The sequence below is a fragment of the Balaenoptera ricei genome, chromosome 12 (assembly GCF_028023285.1).
Source record: "Balaenoptera ricei isolate mBalRic1 chromosome 12, mBalRic1.hap2, whole genome shotgun sequence".
NCBI classification, from domain to species: domain Eukaryota; kingdom Metazoa; phylum Chordata; class Mammalia; order Artiodactyla; family Balaenopteridae; genus Balaenoptera; species Balaenoptera ricei.
The window spans coordinates 43,892,655-43,912,027 of NC_082650.1; the positions used below are offsets into that span (position 1 = coordinate 43,892,655).

At 41.1% G+C, this 19,373-nt stretch overlaps 1 long non-coding RNA gene across 1 annotated transcript; it reads left to right on the plus strand.

Annotated features, from left to right (window-relative positions):
- Positions 1-109: 109 nt before the first annotated feature.
- LOC132375952 (uncharacterized) lies at positions 110-18,424 on the plus strand. Its single transcript, XR_009506168.1, has 3 exons — positions 110-631; positions 1,873-1,960; positions 18,294-18,424. It is a non-coding gene; the product is annotated as an uncharacterized LOC132375952 (long non-coding RNA).
- Positions 18,425-19,373: the final 949 nt, after the last annotated feature.

Sequence of the window (19,373 nt, forward strand, 5' to 3'; positions counted from 1 at the left end):
AAAAATTTTAGCTGAAAGGTATTATTGCAAATTACCATGTGCTGTTGGTGCTAAATATTTGTCTGATCACAAATCTTTTTCAGGTGTATTTTGAGAGCTACAGTCATGGTCGTGGCAGCCAGGAGAATGCACCCCTCAGCTCTCCAGCAGGAAGGAACATAAGGGACTGAAGGCCCTCCAGCCTCTGCACTCTGCATCCCCACATTAACGCACAGGCTCTGCCTCACGCTGCTGCCAGCCAGGGACTGAGCATGGCAGAGAGTTGAATCCTTCACTTTGGCTTGAAGACTACCTGACGGTCTTGCCAGACTCCTTTAGGATTGCGTTATAGTCTCTAAGTCACTTTCACCCAACCTTCCTTCTTTCATTTACCTGGGGTCATGCCTGCATCAGGGGCTGGTTGCCTTCCAGCCTCCTACCAACCCCAGCTCCCACCCTGTTTTTCCTCACCAGCACTGCCCCTAGTAAGTCTGTTCTATAGCTGATCCGTTTTTGGTCTTGGTATCTGCTTCTTGGAGGACCCAGACTAACACAAGTGGACCAGGAGTGAAATCTGAGAAAACTGGTTCATAGGAGATTAGGAGCTGGTTCATCTCCCTCCCAAAGGATGAAGAGGATGACATCCTGGCCGGTAAGTGGTGTACATATAGGCCTTGGCACAAGGTTATGGCTCAGTTACTAGATATTTCACAGATGGTGTGCAGAAAAGAGTTATCAAAGCAGGCCTGAACCTGTTATCCTTAGAAAGGCCTGCTTTTGAGGTTCACCTGTGGCTAGTGTCCAGCAGTTTGGACTTCATGGGTGTTCCCCCATTCCCTAATTGATAAGAGTGGTTTACTGTGCCTGAAATGTTTGTGCAGACAATAGGGTTTATGCTGAACACCTGCTTTCCTTTTGGGAATCATGGATTTTGGTACATGCTAGGCAAAGAGTGCCTACTTGACTGGGCACAATAAAAACCCTGGACTCCTATGCCCAGGCTCAGGCCAGCTTCCTGGTGGACAGTACTTTATACATATTATACATCATTGCTGAAAGAATTAAGCTTATCCTGTGTGACTCCATTGGGAGAAGACTCTTGGAGCTCGTGCTCATTTCATCTGCACTTTGTTCACGTGCCTTTTCCCTTTGCTGATTTTGCTTGGTGTTCTTTCTCTGTAATAAATCACAGTTGTGAGTACAGGTCTATGCTTAGTCCTGTGGGCCCTTCTAGCAATTCGCTCAACCTGGGGGTGGTCTTAGAGACCCCAGAAACAGGTGGTAACTTAGGCAAATATCCCCATGGAGAGGAATTCTCTAGAAGTTCAGTGAGACAGGCGTTTGATAAATATGGAAAGGACAGTGTCTACAAAAACAGCAGAATTGGCTGGTTACTGCTTGGTTGTATTGATGACCTATAGAAGGATAATGAGAGACTGAGGGATGTTATCAAGCTGTTAATACTGAAATGTGAGAGCCAAAGGACCTCTGGGGAGCTCATAAGGAGGCCTTTTGTCCTGCAATGGAAGGATTGAAACAGCCGAGATTCAGGCGGAACATCTAATTGTTACAGTCACAAAGCTTCAGAGACTTGACTTAAATGTTCAGCCACATTATATTTTGTGAAATTCAAGGTGCTGGTAGGGAAAACCTAGAACCTTGAAACATGCCATGGGGACACCTGGATGGATGCCCCTGAAGATGTTGACTCTGCAGTCCCTTCTGCATCCTATAGTCTTGCAGAAGCAGCCCAGCCTTCCCTAATAAGTCACCTCTGCTTATGCTGGAAGATGCTGCGGAGGCTGCTACCCACCACTCCTCCTCCCACCCTTTTCCCCCTCTCCCCCGCAGCCCAAGACAGTAACTGCCACTCTCCTCTCTCTTTGCTGCTAGGCCTATAACTAGGGTTAAATCCTAGCAAATCCTGGCTGCAGATGTGCTGGGCCTGGTAAGGGAGAAGAAAGACCACACATCAAAAAAGGTAAGATTTGGCTAGCGTATCCTGGCAGAAGCCAAGGAAGTGCTACTGGGATTAGATTTTTGACAGTGCTTGATAAAGGGCTAAACTCTCCAGTTGAAAGAAAGGATTCAAATTGGAAAAAATCCAGCAAAAAGTTCTTTATGAGGAACATACCTAAGGATACAGAAAGTTTGAAAGTGAAAAGATAAAGAAGATACACTAGGCATATATTCTCCAAAGGCAAGCTGAGATAGTTACATTCATATCAGAGAGAATAGACTTCAAGGAAAAAAAAAGCATTATCAGGCATGGAGAAAGCTACTTATATTCCTTTTTTTTTTTTTTTTAAATTATAGTAGGTTTACAATATTGTTTTAGTTTCAGGTGTACAACAAAGTGATTCAGTTACATATATTTTTTCTTCAGATTATTTCCTATTACAGGTTGTTACAAGATATTGAATATAGTTCCCTCTGCTATACAATAAATCCTTGTTGTTTATCTGTTTTATGTATAGTAACTTGTATCTGTTAATTCCATACTTCTAATTTATCCCTCCCCACTCCTTTCCCCTTTGATTTACCATAAGTTTGTTTTCTGTGTCTTTGAGTCTGTTTCTGTTTTGTAGATAGATTCATTTGTATTATTTTTTAGATTTCATATTTAAGTGATATCATATAATGTTTATCTTTCTATGTCTGACTTCACTTAATATAATATTCTCTAGGTTGTTTCATGTTGTTGCAAGTAGCAATAATTCATTCTTTTTTATGGCTGGGTAGTATTCCATTGTATACATATACCACATCTTCTTAAACCAGTCGTCTGTTGATGGGCCTTGGGTTGTTTCCATGTCTTGGCTATTGTAAATAATGCCGCTATGAACATTGGGGTGCATGTATCTTTTCAGATTAGAGTTTTCATCTTTTCTGGATACATGCCCAGGAGTGAGATTGCTGGATCATATGGTAGCTCTACTTTCAGTTTTTTAAGGAACCTCCATACAGTTTTCCATAGTGACTGCACCAATTTACATTTCTACCAAGAGTGTAGGAGGGTTTCCTTTTCTCCACGCCCTCCAGCATTTATTATTTGTACACTTTTTGATGACATCCATTCCGACTGGTGTGAAGTGATACCTCATTGTGGTTTTAATTTGCATTTCTCTAATAATTAGCAAAGTTGAGCATCTTTTCATGTGCCTGTTGGCCATCTGAATGTCTTCCTTGGGGAACTGTCTATATCTTCTTTGGAGCAATGTCTACTTAGGTCTTCTGTGCATTTTCTGATTGGGTTGTTCGTTGTTTTGATATTGAGTTGTATGAGCTGTTTGTATATATTTTGGATACTAATGTCAGTCGGATTGTTTGCAAATATTTTCTCCCATTCCATATGTTGTCTTTTTCTTTTGTTAATGGTTTCCTTTGCTGTGCAAAAGCTTTTAAGTTTGATTAGGTTCAATTTGCTTATTTTTGCTTTTATTTCTTTTGCCTTGGGAAACTGATCTAAGAAAATACGGCTACAATTTATGTCCAAGAATGTTTTCTCTATATTCTCTTCTAGGAGTTTTATGGTGTCATGACAAACCATTTTGAGTTTAGTTTTGCATGTGGTGTGATGAGAGGTTCTAATTTCACTGATTTACATGTAGCTGTCCAGCTTGCCTAGCACCACGTGTTGAAGAGACTGTCTTTTCTTCATTGTATATTCTTGCCTCCTTTGTTGTAGATTAATTGACCATAGGTGTGTGGGTTTATTTCTGGGCTCTGTGTTCTTTTCCATTGATCTATATGTCTGTTTTTGTACCAACACCACGCTGTTTTGATTACTGTAGCTTTGTAGTATTGTCTGAAGTCTGGAATGATTATGCCTCCAGCTTTGTTCTTTTTCCTCACAGTTGTTTTTTTTTTTTTAATTTTATTTATTTATTTATTTATTTATGGCTGTGTTGGGTCTTCGTTTCTGTGCGAGGGCTTTCTCCAGTTGCGGCAAGTGGGGGCCACTCTTCATCGCAGTGCGCAGGCCTCTCACCATCGCGGCCTCTCTTGTTGCAGGGCACAGCCTCCAGACGCGCAGGCTCAGCAATTGTGGCTCACGGGCCTAGTCACTCCGCGGCATGTGGGATCTTCCCAGACCAGGGCTCGAACCCATGTCCCCCGCATTGGCAGGCAGATTCTCAACCACTGTGCCACCAGGGAAGCCCCTCACAGTTGTTTTGACATTTCTGGGCCTTTTGTGGTTCTGTATAAATTTTATTATTATTTATTCCAGTTCTTTGAGAAATGTCATGGGTATTTTGATAGGGATCCCATTAAATCTGTAGATTGACTCCCTCTTGCAAGAGCACGGGAATCACAATTAACTGCTGAACAATCATGTCAGGAAGACACTGGAGCTCAGCAAAAAAGATACCCCACATACAAAGATAAAGGAAAAGCCACAATGAGACAGTAGGAGGGGCGCAATCACAATAAAATCAAATCCCATAATCGCTGGGTGGGTGACTCACAAACTGGAGAACAATTATACCACAGACGTCCACCCACTGGAGTGAAGGTTCTGAGCCCCATGTCAGGCTTCCCAACCTGGGTGTCTGGCAACGGGAGGAGGATTCCCAGAGAATCAGACTTTGAAGGCTAGCGGGATTTGATTGCAGGACTTCGACAGGACTGGGAGAAACAGAGACTCCACTCTTGAAGGGCACACACAGGGTAGTGTGCACATTGAGACCCAGGGGGAAGGAGCACTGACCCCATAGGAGACTGAGCCAGGCCTGCCTGTTGGTGTTGGAGGGCCTCTTGCAGAGGCGGGGGGCAGCTCTGGCTCACTGCGAGGACAAGGACACTCACTGGCAGCAGAAGTTCTGGGAAGTACTCCTTGGGATGAGCCCTCCTGGAGTCCACCATTAGCCCCACCAAAGAGCCTGCAGGTTCCAGTGCTGGGTTGCCTCAGGCTGAACAACCAACAGGGAGGGAACGCAGTCCCACCCATCAGCAGAGAATCGGATTAAAGTTTTAGTGAGATCTGCCCACCAGAGCAACACCTAGCTCTACCCACCACCAGTCCCTCCCATCAGGAAGCTGGCACAAGCCTCTTAGATAGCCTCATCCACCAGAGGGCAGACAGCAGAAGCAAGAAGAACTACAGTCCTGCAGCCTGTGGAACGAAAACCACATTCACAGAAAGACAAAATGAAAAGGCAGAGGACTATGTATCAGATGAAGGAACAAGATAAAACCTCAGAAAAACAACTAAATGAAGTGGACATAGGCAACCTCCCAGAAAAAGAATTCAGAATAATGATAGTGAAGATGATCCAGGACCAAAGAAAAAGAAAGGAGGCAAAGATGGAGAAGATGCAAAAAATGTTTAACAAAGACCTAGAAGAATTAAAGAATAAACAGAGATGAACAATACAATAACTGAAATGAAAAATGCAATAGAAGGAATCAATAGCAGAATAACTGAGGCAGAAGAATGGATAAGTGACCTGGAAGACAGAATGGTGGAATTCACTGCCACGCAACAGAATAAAGAAAAAAGAATGAAAAGAAACGAACACAGCCTAAGAGACCTCTGGGACAACATTAAACACACCAAGGTTCGCATTATAGGGGTCCCAGAAGGAGAAGAGAGAGAGAAAGGACCTGAGAAAATATTGGAAGAGATTATAGTCGAAAACTTCCCTAACATGGGAAAGGAAATAGCCACCCAAGTTCAGGAAGCACAGAGAGTCCGAGGAACGATAAACCCAAGGAGAAACACACCAAGACACATAGTAATCAAATTGACAAAAATTAAAGACAAAGAAAAATTACTGAAAGCAGCAAGGGAAAAATGACAAATAACATACAAGGGAACTCCCGTAACGTTAACAGCTGATTTCTCAGCAGAAACTCTACAAGCCAGAAGGGCGTGCCATGATATATTTAAAGTGATAAAAGGAAAGAAACTACGACCAAGATTACTCTACACAGCAAGGATCTCATTCCGATTTGATGGAGAAATCAAAAGCTTTACACACAAACAAAAGCTAAGAGAATTCAGCACCACCAAACCAGCTCTACAACAAATGCTAAAGGAACTTCTCTAAGTGGGAAACACAAGAGAAGAAAAGGACCTACAAAAACAAACCCAAAACAATTAAGAAAATGGTCATAGGAACATACATATCAATAATTACCTTAAATGTAAATGGACTAAATGCTCCAACCAAAAGACACAGGCTCACTGAATGGATACAAAAACAAGACCCATATATATGCTGTCTACAAGAGACCCACTTTAGACCTAGGGACACTTACAGACTGAAAGTGAGGGGATGGAAAAAGATATTCCATGCAAATGGAAATCAAAAGAAAGTTGGAGTAACACTACTCATATCAGATAAAATAGACTTTAAAATAAAGAATGTTGCAAGAGACAAGAAAGGACACTTCATAATGATCAAGGGATCAGTCCAAGAAGAAGATATAACACTTACATATGCACCCAACATAGGAGCACCTAAGGCAAATGCTAACAGCTATAAAAGAGGAAATTGGCAGTAACAATAATAGTGGGGGACTTTAACACCTCACTTACACCAATGGACAGATCATCCAAAGTGAAAATAAATAAGGAAACAGAAGCTTTAAATGACACAATAGACCAGATAGAGTTAATTGATATTTTTAGGACATTCCATCCGAAAATAGCAGATTACACTTTCTTCTCAAGTGCACATGGAACATTCTCCAGGATAGATCATATCTTGGGTCACAAATCAAGCCTTGGTAAATTTAAGGAAATTGAAATCATATCAAGCGTGTTTTCCGACCACAACGCTATAAGATTAGAAATAAATTACGGGAAAAAAACCGTAAAAAACGCAAACACATGGAGGCTAAACAATACATTACTAAATAACCAAGAGATCACTGAAGAAATTAAAGAGGAAATCAAAAAATACTTAGAGACAAATGACAACGAAAACACGACCATCCAAAACCTATGGGATGCAGCAATAGCAGTTCTAAGAGAGAAGTTTATAGCAATACAATCCTACCTCAAGAAACAAGAAAAATCTCAAATAAACAATCTAACCTTACACCTAAAGGAACTAGAGAAAGAAGAACAAACAAAACTGAAAGTTAGTAGAAGGAAAGAAATCATAAAAGTCAGAGCAGAAATAAATGAAATAGAAATAAATAAAACAATAGCAAAAATCAATAAAACTAAAAGCAGATTCTTTGAGAAGATAAACAAAATTGATAAACCTTTAGCCAGACTCATCAAGAAAAAGAGGGAGAGGACTCAAATCAATAAAATTAGAAATGAAAAAGGAGAAGTTACAATGGACACAACAGAAATACGAAGCATCACGAGACTACTACAGGCAACTCTATGCCAATAAAATGGACAACCTGGAAGAAATGGACAAATTTTAGAAAGGTATAACCCTCCAAGACTGAACCAGGAAGAAATAAAAAATATGAACAGACCAATCACAAGTAATGAAATTGAAACTGTGATTAAAAATCTTCCAACAAGGGCTTCCCTGGTGGCGCAGTGGTTGAGAATCTGCCTGCCAATGCAGGGGACACGGGTTCGAGCCCTGGTCTGGGAAGATCCCACGTGCCATGGAGCAACTGGGCCCGTGAGCCACAACTACTGAGCCTGCGCGTCTGGAGCCTGTGCTCCGCAACAAGAGAGGCCGCGACAGTGAGAGGCCTGCGCACCGCAATGAAGAGTGGCCCCCGCTCGCTGCAACTAGAGAAAGCCCTCGCACAGAAACGAAGACCCATCACAGCCAAAAAAAAAAAAAAAAATCTTCCAACAAACAAAAGTCCAGGACCAGATGGCTTCACAGGTAAATTCTATCAAACATTTAGAGAAGAGCTAACACCCATCCTTCTCAAACTCTTCCAAAAAATTGCAAGGGAAGGAACACTCCCAAACTCATTCTATGAGGCCACCATCACCCTGATACCAAAACCAGACAAAGATACTACAAAAAAAGAAAATTACAGACCAATATCACTGATGAATATAGATGCAAAAGTCCTGAACAAAATACTAGCAAACAGAATCCAACAACACATTAAAAGGATCATACACCCTGATCAAGTGAGATGTATCCCAGGGATGCGAGGATTCTTCAATATACGCAAATCAATGAATGTGATACACCATATTAACAAATTGAAGAAGAAAAACCATATGATCATCTCAATAGATGCAGAAAAAGCTTTTGACAAAATTCAACACCCATTTATGATAAAACCTCTCCAGAAAGTGGGCATAGAGGGAACCTACCTCAGCCTAATAAAGGCCATATACGACAAACCCACAGCAAACATCATTCTCAGTGGTGAAAAACTGAAACCATTTCCACTAAGATCAGGAACAAGACAAGGATGTCCACTCTTGCCACTATTATTCAACGTAGTTTTGGAAGTCCTAGCCACAACAATCAGAGAAGAAAAAAAATAAAAGGAATACAAATTGGAAAAGAAGAAGTAAAACTGTCACTGTTTGCAGATGACATGATACTATACATAGAGAATCCTAAAGATGCCACCAGAAAACTACTAGATCAGTGAATTTGGTAAAGTTGCAGGACACAAAATTAATGCACAGAAATCTCTTGCATTCCTATACACTAACAACAAAAGATCAGAAAGAGAAGTTAAGGAAACAATCCCATTTACCACTGCAACAAAAAGAATGAAATACCTAGGAATAAACCTACCTAAGGAGGTAAAAGACCTGTACTCAGAAAACTATACGACACTGATGAAAGAGATCAAAGATGACACAAACAGATGGAGAGATATACCATGTTCTTGGATTGGAAGAATCAATATTGTGAAAATGAATATACTACCCAAAGCAATCCACAGATTCAGTACAATCCCTATCAAATTACCAATGGCATTTTTCACAGAACGAGAACAAAAAATCTTAAAATTTGTATGGAAACACAAAAGACCCTGAATAGCCAAAGCAATCTTGAGGGAAAAAAACAGAACTAGAGCAATCAGCCTCCCTGACTTCAGACTATACTACAAAGCTACAGTAATCAAAACTATATGGTACTGGCACAAAAACGGAAATATAGATCAATGGAACAGGATAGAAAGCCCAGAGGTAAACCCACACACCTATGGTCAACTAATGACAAAGGAGGCAAGGATATACAATGGAGAAAAGACAGTCTCTTCAATAAGTAGTGCTGGGAAAACTGGACAGCTACATGTAAAAGAATGAAATTAGAACACTGCCTAACATCATACAGAAAAATAAACTCAAAGTGGATTAAAGACCTAAATGTAAGACCGGACACTATAAAACTCTTAGAGGAAAACGTAGGAGAAACATTCTTTGACATAAATCACAGCGAGATCTTTTTTGACCCACCTCCTAGAGTAATGGAAATAAAAACAAAAATAAACAAATGGGACCTAATGAAACTTAAAAGCTTTTGCACAGTGAAGGAAACTGTAAACAAGACAAAAAGACACCCCTCAGAATAGGAGAAAATATTTGCAAACGAATCAGCAAAGGAGTAATCTCCAAAATATAAAAACAGCTCATGCAGCTCAATATTAAAAAAACAAACAACCCAATCAAAAAATGGGCAGAAGACCTAAATAGACATTTCTCCATAGAAGACATACAAATGGCCAAGAAGCACATGAAAAGTTGCTCAACATCACTAATTGTTAGAGAAATGCAAATCAAAACTACAATGAGGTATCACTTCACACCGGTTAGAATAGTCATCATTAGAAAATCTACAAACAGCAAATGCTGCAGAGAGTGTGGAGAAAAGGGAACCCTCTTGCACTGTTGGTGGGAATGTAAATTGATACAGCCACTATGGAGAACAGTATGTAGGTTCCTTAAGAAACTAAAAATAGAATTACCATATGACCCAGCAATTCCACTACTGGGCATATACACAGAGAAAACCATAATTCAGAAAGACACATGCACCCCATTGTTCATTGCAGCACTGTAGCCAGGTCCTGGAAGCAGCCTAAATGCCCATTGACAGACAGATGGATAGAGAAGATGTGTTACATATATACAATGGAATATTACTCAGCCATAAAAAGAAATGATATTGGGTCATTTGTAGAGACGTGGATGGACCTAGAGCCTGTCATACGGAGTGAAGTAAGTCAGAAAGAGAAAAACAAATATCGTATAATAACACATATATGTGGAACCTAGAAAATGGTACAGATGAACCGGTTTGCAGGGCAGAAATTGAGACACAGATGTAGAGAACAAACGTATGGACACCAAGGAGGGAAAGTAGAGTGGGGGGCTGGGGGGATGAATTGGGAGATTGGGGTTGACATGTATACACTGATGTGTATAAAATAGATAGTTAATAAGAACCTACTGTATAATAAAATAAGTAAGTAAATCTGTAGATTGCTTTGGGTAGTATAGCCATTTTAGCAATATTAATTATTCCAATCCAAGAGCATGGGATATCTTCCCATTTCTTTGAATCATCTTCAGTTTCCTTTATAAATGTTTTCTAGTTTTCTGCTTATAGGTCTTTCACCTGCTTGGTTAAATTTATTCCTAGGTTTTGGGTTTTTTGGTTTTTTGGGTTTTTTGATGTGATTTAAATGGGATTTTTTTTTTACTTCCTCTTTCTGATATTTCATTGTTCGTGTAAAGAAATACAACAGATTTCTGTATATTAATTTTGTATCCTGCTACCTTCACGTTCCAATGTGAAAATAATTCTAATCTTGTATATGCCAATTTAAACTAGCTTCAAAATTTATAAAGTAGGGGCTTCCCTGGTGGCGCAGTGGTTGAGAGTCTGCCTGCCAATGCAGGGGACACGGGTTCGAGCCCTGGTCTGGGAAGATCCCACATGCCACGGAGCAACTAGGCCCGTGAGCCACAACTACTGAGCCTGCGCGTCTGGAGCCTGTGCTCCGCAACAAGAGAGGCCACGATAGTGAGAGGCCCGCGCAGCGCGATGAAGAGGGGCCCCCCGCTTGCCGCAACTAGAGAAAGTCCTCGCACAGAAACGAAGACCCAACACAGCCAAAAATAAATAAATAAATAAATAAGGAGTTAGTTGTATGAAAAAAAAATTTATAAAGTAAAAATAGAACCATAAGAAAATTATAAAAGTCCCTCACAATAGTGGAGATTGCAAGAAAACTTTCAAAGAAACTAGGAGACAAGGAAGATTTAAACAGCAAAATTAACAAGATTGTTTTAAAGTTCAAGTTAAGAGGGTATTTGGTTATAAAAGAAAGCCTTAGCCTTTAAGTAGGATGATAGATGAATGGACTTTAAGAAGGAAAATTAGATACACGAAATGTAAAACAGACAACTAAAACTTAGACTCTATGCTTTGGAAAGGTAAAATTTGCAATTTGCTAAAATGCCAGCAGGGGGCAGAAGATTCCAAATGTGATATTTTACTGCCACCTATTGTTAGAGCTGGAAGGCTTTATAAAGATTATCAAATAAAATACTCTTTATTATGAGGATGAACAAACTGAGGACCAGGAAAGATGTTACTTTCCAGGGTCACACAGCTAGTAAGTGTCAGAGGCAGAACTCAAATCCATCTCTTGGTTCATCTTTAATAGGCCATATTCAAAGAGGGAAAAAGAAAATACAGATGAAATTGTTGGTTTTTCAGTCTTGCTCTCCCAATAATTATTTTTATTTTTCTTAAATGGTGCAAGGTTTGATGAAGCCTAGGATTGATTCTGTTTTGATTTTTTTTTTAATTAATTAATTTATTTATTTTTTGGCTGTGTTGGGTCTTCATTGCTGCACGTGGACTTTCTCTAGTTGTGGCCAGCAGGGGCTACTCTTCGTTGTGGTGCACGGGCTTTTCATTGCGGTGGCTTCTCTTGTTGTGGAGCACGGGCTCTAGGCGCGCAGGTTTCAGTAGTTGTGGCATGTGGGCTCAGTAGTTGTGGCTCTCGGGCTCTAGAGCGCAGGCTCAGTAGTTGTGGCACACGGGCTTAGTTGCTCTGCGGCATGTGGGATCTTCCCGGACCAGGGCTCGAACCCGTGTCCGCTGCATTGGCAGGTGGATTCTTAACCACTGCGCCACCAGGGAAGTCTAACTGTTTTGATTTTTTTAAATGATGGTTGAGCTGGATCTGGATTTCAATAGAAATAGTTTCTTCGTAGTTGAGTGACTGTTAGAATGCAAGAACTTCTCAAGTTACAAGTAGAGTCCTCGATCCTTGAGACTGTAGCATTCCCCCTCCCCATACACACAAATGTTCTGTGTGTGTGTGTGTGTGTGTGTGTGTGTGTGTGTGTGTGTGTGTGTGTGCCTACGGTCCCCAATTCTTCAGTAAGCAATGTTTGTGACATTCAGGGAAGTGTCATTGTCACTAGGTGCCTTCCTATTGTCATCCTCACCATTGTTAAGGGCATTTTTACGTCTGCCTATGGCTATAACAAGTGGATTATCACCTTCTGAAAGTGGGAAAATAGTAGAACTAAAAAAAAATTAAAAACTGACTTTTCAGGGGAAAAAGACAAACTGTTGGCTATACCAGTCATGAAAAGGAGAGTACTAAAGGCAAATGCACAAAATAGGAAATAAGGGAGAAATAGCCATAAAAGCAGGGGGAAGTAAAAGGATAATGAAAGACTGTTTTGTTCAATTCCATATGAATAAATTTGAAAACTTTTCTAAGAGAATACAGTCTACCAAAACTGAAGTTTAAAAATCTAAACAGATTTCCCTAGGAAAAAAATAGAAAAAAATTGTCAGATTGCTGCCAACCCTGACAAATTACTCCAATATATAGTTTCACAGGGCAATACTACTAAACCTTTAAAGGGCAGATAATTCTAATGCCTAGCAAGCAAAGAACCCAGGAAGAGAAGAAAACTTCTAAATTGTTTTTGTCAAGCTAAAAAAAACCTGATAAGGATTGACACAAAGAACAAAATGAAAGGGTATCTTGAAAAAGAATATTAATGGAAAAATTCTAAATAAAATGTTATCACGTGAATTCAGCAGCACTTTAATAGACTCATACACCATAACCAAATGTTTAACGTTAGGGCATCTAATGGTATAATTAATCATTTGGCTGGGTCTAGAGAGGGATCCTAGGGAAGAAAATCATTTGCTTCTGATTCCATAGATGCTGAAAAGGCATTGGTCAAATTCAATACCCATTCTTGGTGAGGGGAAAAAAGGGACATAACCTAATAACATATACCCCAACATAATCTATGCCCCAAAGCCAGCATCATGTTTAGTAGGGAGATACTAGAAGCATTTAATATGGCACTGGAGGAATTAAATGTACATATAAGTATTATAAAGGAGGTTGCATCAGCACTATTTGCAGACATTATGATCACATTCCCAAAAAACTAAATCAACTAAAAACTACTAGAAGTAAGGAATTTAGTAAAGGAGCAGTATGTAAACAAATCAATCAGGACAAAAAATTAATTATATATTAAAATATATATGTCTGTAACTGCTAATACCAACATAGTGCTTATCATGGGTCAGGCACTGTTCTAAAGGTTTTACATGTATTAACTCTTGCAGTGTTCACCATAACCCCATGAGGTATATATTATTATGATCTTCATTTAGAAATAAGGAAATGGAGTCAGAGAGAGGTAAAATAACATTTTCTTGGTCACACAACTAGAGCAGAATTTGAACCCAGGCAGGCTAGTCCCAGAATTCATGCTTTTTTCCACTAGGGCCATAGTGGTTCTTGATATATAAAAGGAGGGGTGTGGGATCATTTACAATGACAACAAAAAACACCTAAGCATAAATTAAACCAAAAATGTGTATTATTACATGAAGACCATTTAAAATGCCCTGAAAGGATGCAGAAGAAGGCTTGAACAAATGGAAAGGGTTATTATAGAAAATAAAAATTCCATTAGAAAAAAGAATGGGAGATAAAGCATATGAAAATTCTAGGCTTAGATCGTTCTTGGAAGAAAGAGGACAGGTAATTAGAAGGGCTTGGGATATTAAGGGAGAATTCTTTACATTTGTGAGAGATTTGAACAAGTTTATAGGTCGAGAGGAAGATACCAGTTCAGAGGGAGAAGTTGAAAATAAGGAAATGGAAATAATTGGAGGGAAATCAGAGGTGAGGGAGAGGCAGTGGGCGAAGGTTTCAAACACCTTTTCCATCGACACAGGACGGAAGGACTGGAGTAGATACAGCTTTTCGTGGGAAAAGGGATGGGCAGGTGGTTGTAGGATCTGGTTTTAGTGACTTTCTAGGTGAAGCAGGTGGCAAGATCTCAGAGCAAAGGGAAACTGCAGAGTGGCATTGCTTTGGAATAGCTGCTGAGAGAGATGGAAAAAGAAGTGGATCCAAGATAAGTGAAAGGGTTGAGGAGTAATGAGCCCCAGGTAAACTGGAAACTGGGAGTTGGTAAGATCTCCTGTGTGAATAGTTACGCAGTGTTTTTCTGCTGCAGTGATGGAGATGTGAAGATGGTTTCCTGAAGGGCGCTTACGTTGTCGGGGCCTCAGGTTTGGCAGTCCAGGAGAGACCATAGAATGAAAATGCTCAGACAAAACAGTTCAAGTGATGGATGGGGAAGAAGAGGCAACTGAAAAAGCTTAGCAGCCAGAGGAAAATGATGGGATCGAGGCATTAAAGAAATTAAGTTAAATCTCTTAATGAGATCAATGAATAAGTAGGATAAAAGGTGAGGAATCAGAAGAATTGGAGGTTTTGAGCAGAGACAGAATTATTATTAAGATTTCAAAGCTGGAGTTCTTGCTGATAACAAGTGTGGACGTGTGTGGAGGTGGTTTAAGTGAACTGCAGGTTTCTAGAGTAAATGTCAAAAAATCATAAAAGTGACCATGTTGGACACTGAACTGTTCAACATGATTAATAGAGGAAAAACGGAGAAGAATTGAGCTAGGTGACAGTCCTCAGTCAATGGGGAAAATGGCTTGGAAGATATTAGGTGACACACAGAGAAGAAAAGGTGGTAGAGCTAGCCGGCACGAGTATCATAAAGGCAGAGAGTTTCGCATGGGGCTGAAGGAGAGAGTGGATGGGGAAGTGGGAATCAGGAGGAAGGTGTGCATTGTGGGATGGTTGAAGAGAAAAGGCAGCCTCCACTTGAAAAGGACTAAAAGAAATGGTGTTGCAAGACAATTTAGACTTCACATTGGGCAGAAAGAAAAGGAGGCAGTATTTATTGATCACCTCTTTATGCAAAACACTGATATAATTAGTCTTCACAACAGCCCTTTTATAATCCTTTCCACTTTAGGGATTAAGAAGTGGGTTTAGAACTCACCAGTGTTAAAAGATACACTGAGGCATATTAAAATTTTAAAGAGTTTATTTGAGCATTTATGGATTCTAATTGGGTAGAGACAAACTGGAAGTAGTTAGGAGCACTCCACCAAAAGAGCCAGAAGAAAGACTTAGAGAAAGTATGGAAAGTATGGAAGCAAAGAAAGGAAATTATTTGATTGGCTAGAGCGTAAAGACTAGTTCGCTATTTGTGATTGGTTGTCCTTAGGTTTCCATTTCATAACCTCGAGTTATTTACAGGCTTAGATTTTGGTTTGCTTACCTAGGCTGCCATGGCATTAGAGCCACATCAGTCTCATGTCCTCCTTGTTTAACTAATTTAACACCTGTATAATGTGCCTGAAATCATGTATTTAAAAAGATTAGGGGCTTCCCTGGTGGCGCAGTGGTTGGGAATCTGCCTGCCAATGCAGGGGACACGGGTTCGAGCCCTGGTCTGGGAAGATCCCACATGCCGCGGAGCAACTGGGCCCGTGAGCCACAACTACTGAGCCTGCGCGTCTGGAGTCTGTGCTCCGCAACGGGAGAGGCCGCGACAGTGAGAGGCCCGCGCACCGCGATGAAGAGTGGCCCCCGCTTGCCGCAACTAGAGAAAGCCCTGGCACAGAAACGAAGACCCAACACAGCCAAAAATAAATATTAATTAATTAGTTAATTAAAGAAACGTTTAAAAAAAAAAAAAGATTAAATCCCAGGTTAAACCTGAGTTCTATATGGTTCTAAAGCCTGTGCTATTTGCAATAAATATGATATCTTCTGTCTGTTGGGGAGGTATCATTCCAAGATGGCAGACTAGATAAGAAAAACTGTCTGAATTCCTGGGTAAAATAAAATCAGAATTCTTTAAAAGGCCCAGCTAATCTTAAGAAATAAAGGGAAATACCCAGGTATCAGAATCAAAGAAGAAACTGACAAGTAGAGTGCCAAGCACTGACTGGAGCTGAGGCTCTGGGCATCCTGGGGTTGGGGAGGGTTTCAGTTCCTTAGACGCTGGGTATTTAACCTCCAGGAAGGGATAGGAGACAAGATTTGCGGTTAGGCATGGCAGGAACAGTGAAAGAGTGAACCTGAAAAAATCTGCCCAATAAGACAACGAAGGATGAATGAATGACCCTGGGTGACAAGGGCAGTCTCCCCTGAGGAATTAAAACCAGAGGGCTGTGCTGCACACAGGCTTGGGTCTAAACTTTCAGTATAGTCTAGGAACCACCAATCCAAAAGTTAAAATACAAACCGGTGCAGGGTGGGTGATACTCCTGGTATTAGGGTTGCCAGATTTAGCAAATAAAAATTATAGGACATGAATAATTTTTTAGTATAAATCTGTCCCATTGCACAGAACATACTTGAACTAAAGAATTATTTGTTTTTTATCTGAAATTCAAACTTAACTGTGTATCCTGTATTTTATCTGGCAGACCCACCTGGTGTACCTGACAGATACAAATTCAAAACCCCTCAGAAAGGACATTATCATGAAGTTTTCACAAGGAGGAAAAAGCCCTGCTGAGGGATGGCTCACAATCAAAAGTCTGAGACCACACAAAGACACAAACCATCACAAACAAGAGTCGGTAGAAACAACAAACAGGACAGAGCCTCAAGAACTTCTACTTGTTCCTTCACTGAGCAAATACTTCTTGAACACTGTCCTAAGTGCTGGGAATATGCAGGGAACAAAACAGACAAAAGTCATTCCCCTCATGGGATATGGCTAGTGGGAGAGTCAGATAATAAGCAAGAAAATAAAACTGTGCCGGATTAGCGACACACATTAAGGAGAAAAGTAAAGTAGGAAAGGAGATAGAAAATGTGTTAGAGGAGAAATGTGCAGTTTTCTGACAGGGAGAGGAAGGAAGAGGTCATGGAGGTTTCAGTGGAGTACAGACTTGACAGAGGTTAAAAGAACAAGCCGTGCAGCTCTCTAGGGGAACAGCTTTCCAGGAAGAGAACGGCAAGTGCAGAGTGTGTCCCTGGCACATGTAGGTGACAGCCAGAGGGCCCACGTGGCTGGCATGGGGTAAACAAGGTGGGAGAAGTGGGAGATGAGGTCAGAGAGGTGACAGCACGATGGGGGGGTGCAGATCACAGATTTGTCCTGTCCAACACAGTAGCTACATGTGGCCATCTACATTTAAATAAATGAAAATTCAAAAAAATTAAAAATTTATTCCTCAGTCACCCCAGCCACATTTCCAGTGCTCCACAGCCACACGTGGCTGGTGGCTACCCTACTGAGCAGCTCAGAGCGTATTTCCATTCTTGCAAAAGTTTTACTGGACAGCGTTGACAGAGCCTTATAAATCACTGCACAGACTTTGGCTTTTACTCTAAATGAGATGAAGATAACAGAAAAATCAAAGAGAATGTAAAATTAGTAGGTTTCAAATGATTAAAAGAAGGAATCAAAGCCAAAGAAAATACCAAGACAGTGTAGAAAAGGGAAGACTTGAAAAATAATCAGTAGACCCTCCAGAAATTTTTTTATAATTGACATTAAAACCTCAATGAGGGGCTTCCCTGGTGGCGCAGTGGTTGACAGTCTGCCTGCCAATGCAGGGGACACGGGTTCGAGCCCTGGTCCGTGAATATCCTACATGCCGCGGAGCAAATGGGCCCGTGGGCCACAATTACTGAGCCTGCGCGTCTGGAGCCTGTGCTCCGCGACAGGAGAGGCCACGATAGTGAGAGGCCCGCGCACCACGATGAGGAGTGGCCCCCACTTGCCACAACTGGAGAAAGCCCTCGCGCAGAAACGAAGATCCAAAACAGCCATAAATAAATAAATAAATGAATAAATAAAACTAAAAAAAAAAGTTTAAGAAACTGGAGTGTAATATGTAATCTTATACAGTGCATCATGTGGGCCAGACGGTGCTCTGAAAGCTTCATTTAATCTTCGTAACAGCCATAGGTAGGGGGAGAGTATTTTTTTTCCCCCAGGTAACAAGCAAGGAAACAGGTGCAGAGAAGTTCTGGTGCCTTGTCCACCATGCACTCAACAACTGTGCCATGTTGTCTTTCAGGAATTTACCTAGAACGCAGCACAGAACGATAAAGAGATGGAAAATAAGAGGGATGAAGAGACATGGGGGATAGAATGAGAAGGTCCAATGAGCATTCAACAGGAATTCCAGGACTGAATAAAGAAAACAGCAAAGAGGCAAGTAGTATTGGAAAAAAGGGGCTGAGACTTTTTCACAGTTGATAAAGATGAATGAATCCTAAGATTCTAGAAGCACAAGTCCCAAGTGAATACAAATGAATTTATAGCCCAACACAAAGTGGTAAAATTGCAGAATACCAAAAAGCAGAGTGAAAAATCTTTAAAGCCTCTAGGGGAATTTATTCCCAGAATAGGGAGAGGCTGGGCGAGAGACCCATAGTGGGAGATGAGAGATCTGTAGCGGGCCATGAACGCAGCAGTGTGGCTTTGAGAAGGGCACTGGGTGACTGGATGGGCTGTTTTGGGGCAGGGACCGCTAGCTGGGCTATATTCAACCCTAGTTCTCGTTAGTGGCACTCAGCTCCTCTCAGTTCCTGGCAAGAGCCGAGGCATGTGCTCTCTCTTAACTCAGGTAAGTACAGGGTGAGCACTGCTCTCAGAACCTTAGTAAATATTTGGCGCATGAATGAATGCAAGAGAAGCATTTTGAGAATAGTGAGGCCAAGCTGGTGGCTATACTTGGATTGCTGAACTGATGATGTATGTATTTATGAAAGGCCTTGTGATGATGTTTTTTGGTTTTTTTTTTTTTTAAATTTATTTATTTATTTTTGGCTGTGTTGGGTCTTCGTTTCTGTGCAAGGGCTTTCTCTCGTTGTGGCGAGCGGGGGGCCACTCCTCATCGCGGTGCGCAGGCCTCTCACTATCGCGGCCTCTCTTGTTGCGGAGCACAGGCTCCAGATGCACAGGCTCAGTAGCTGCGGCTCACGGGCCCAGTTGCTCCGCGGCATGTGGGAGCCTCTCAGACCAGGGCTCGAACCCGTGTCTCCTGCATTGGCAGGCAGACTCTCAACCACTGCGCCACCAGGGAAGCCTTGTGGTGATGTTTTTATGAAAGGCTATTCATGGTGTCTATAGTTGTGCATATAATATAAATTTG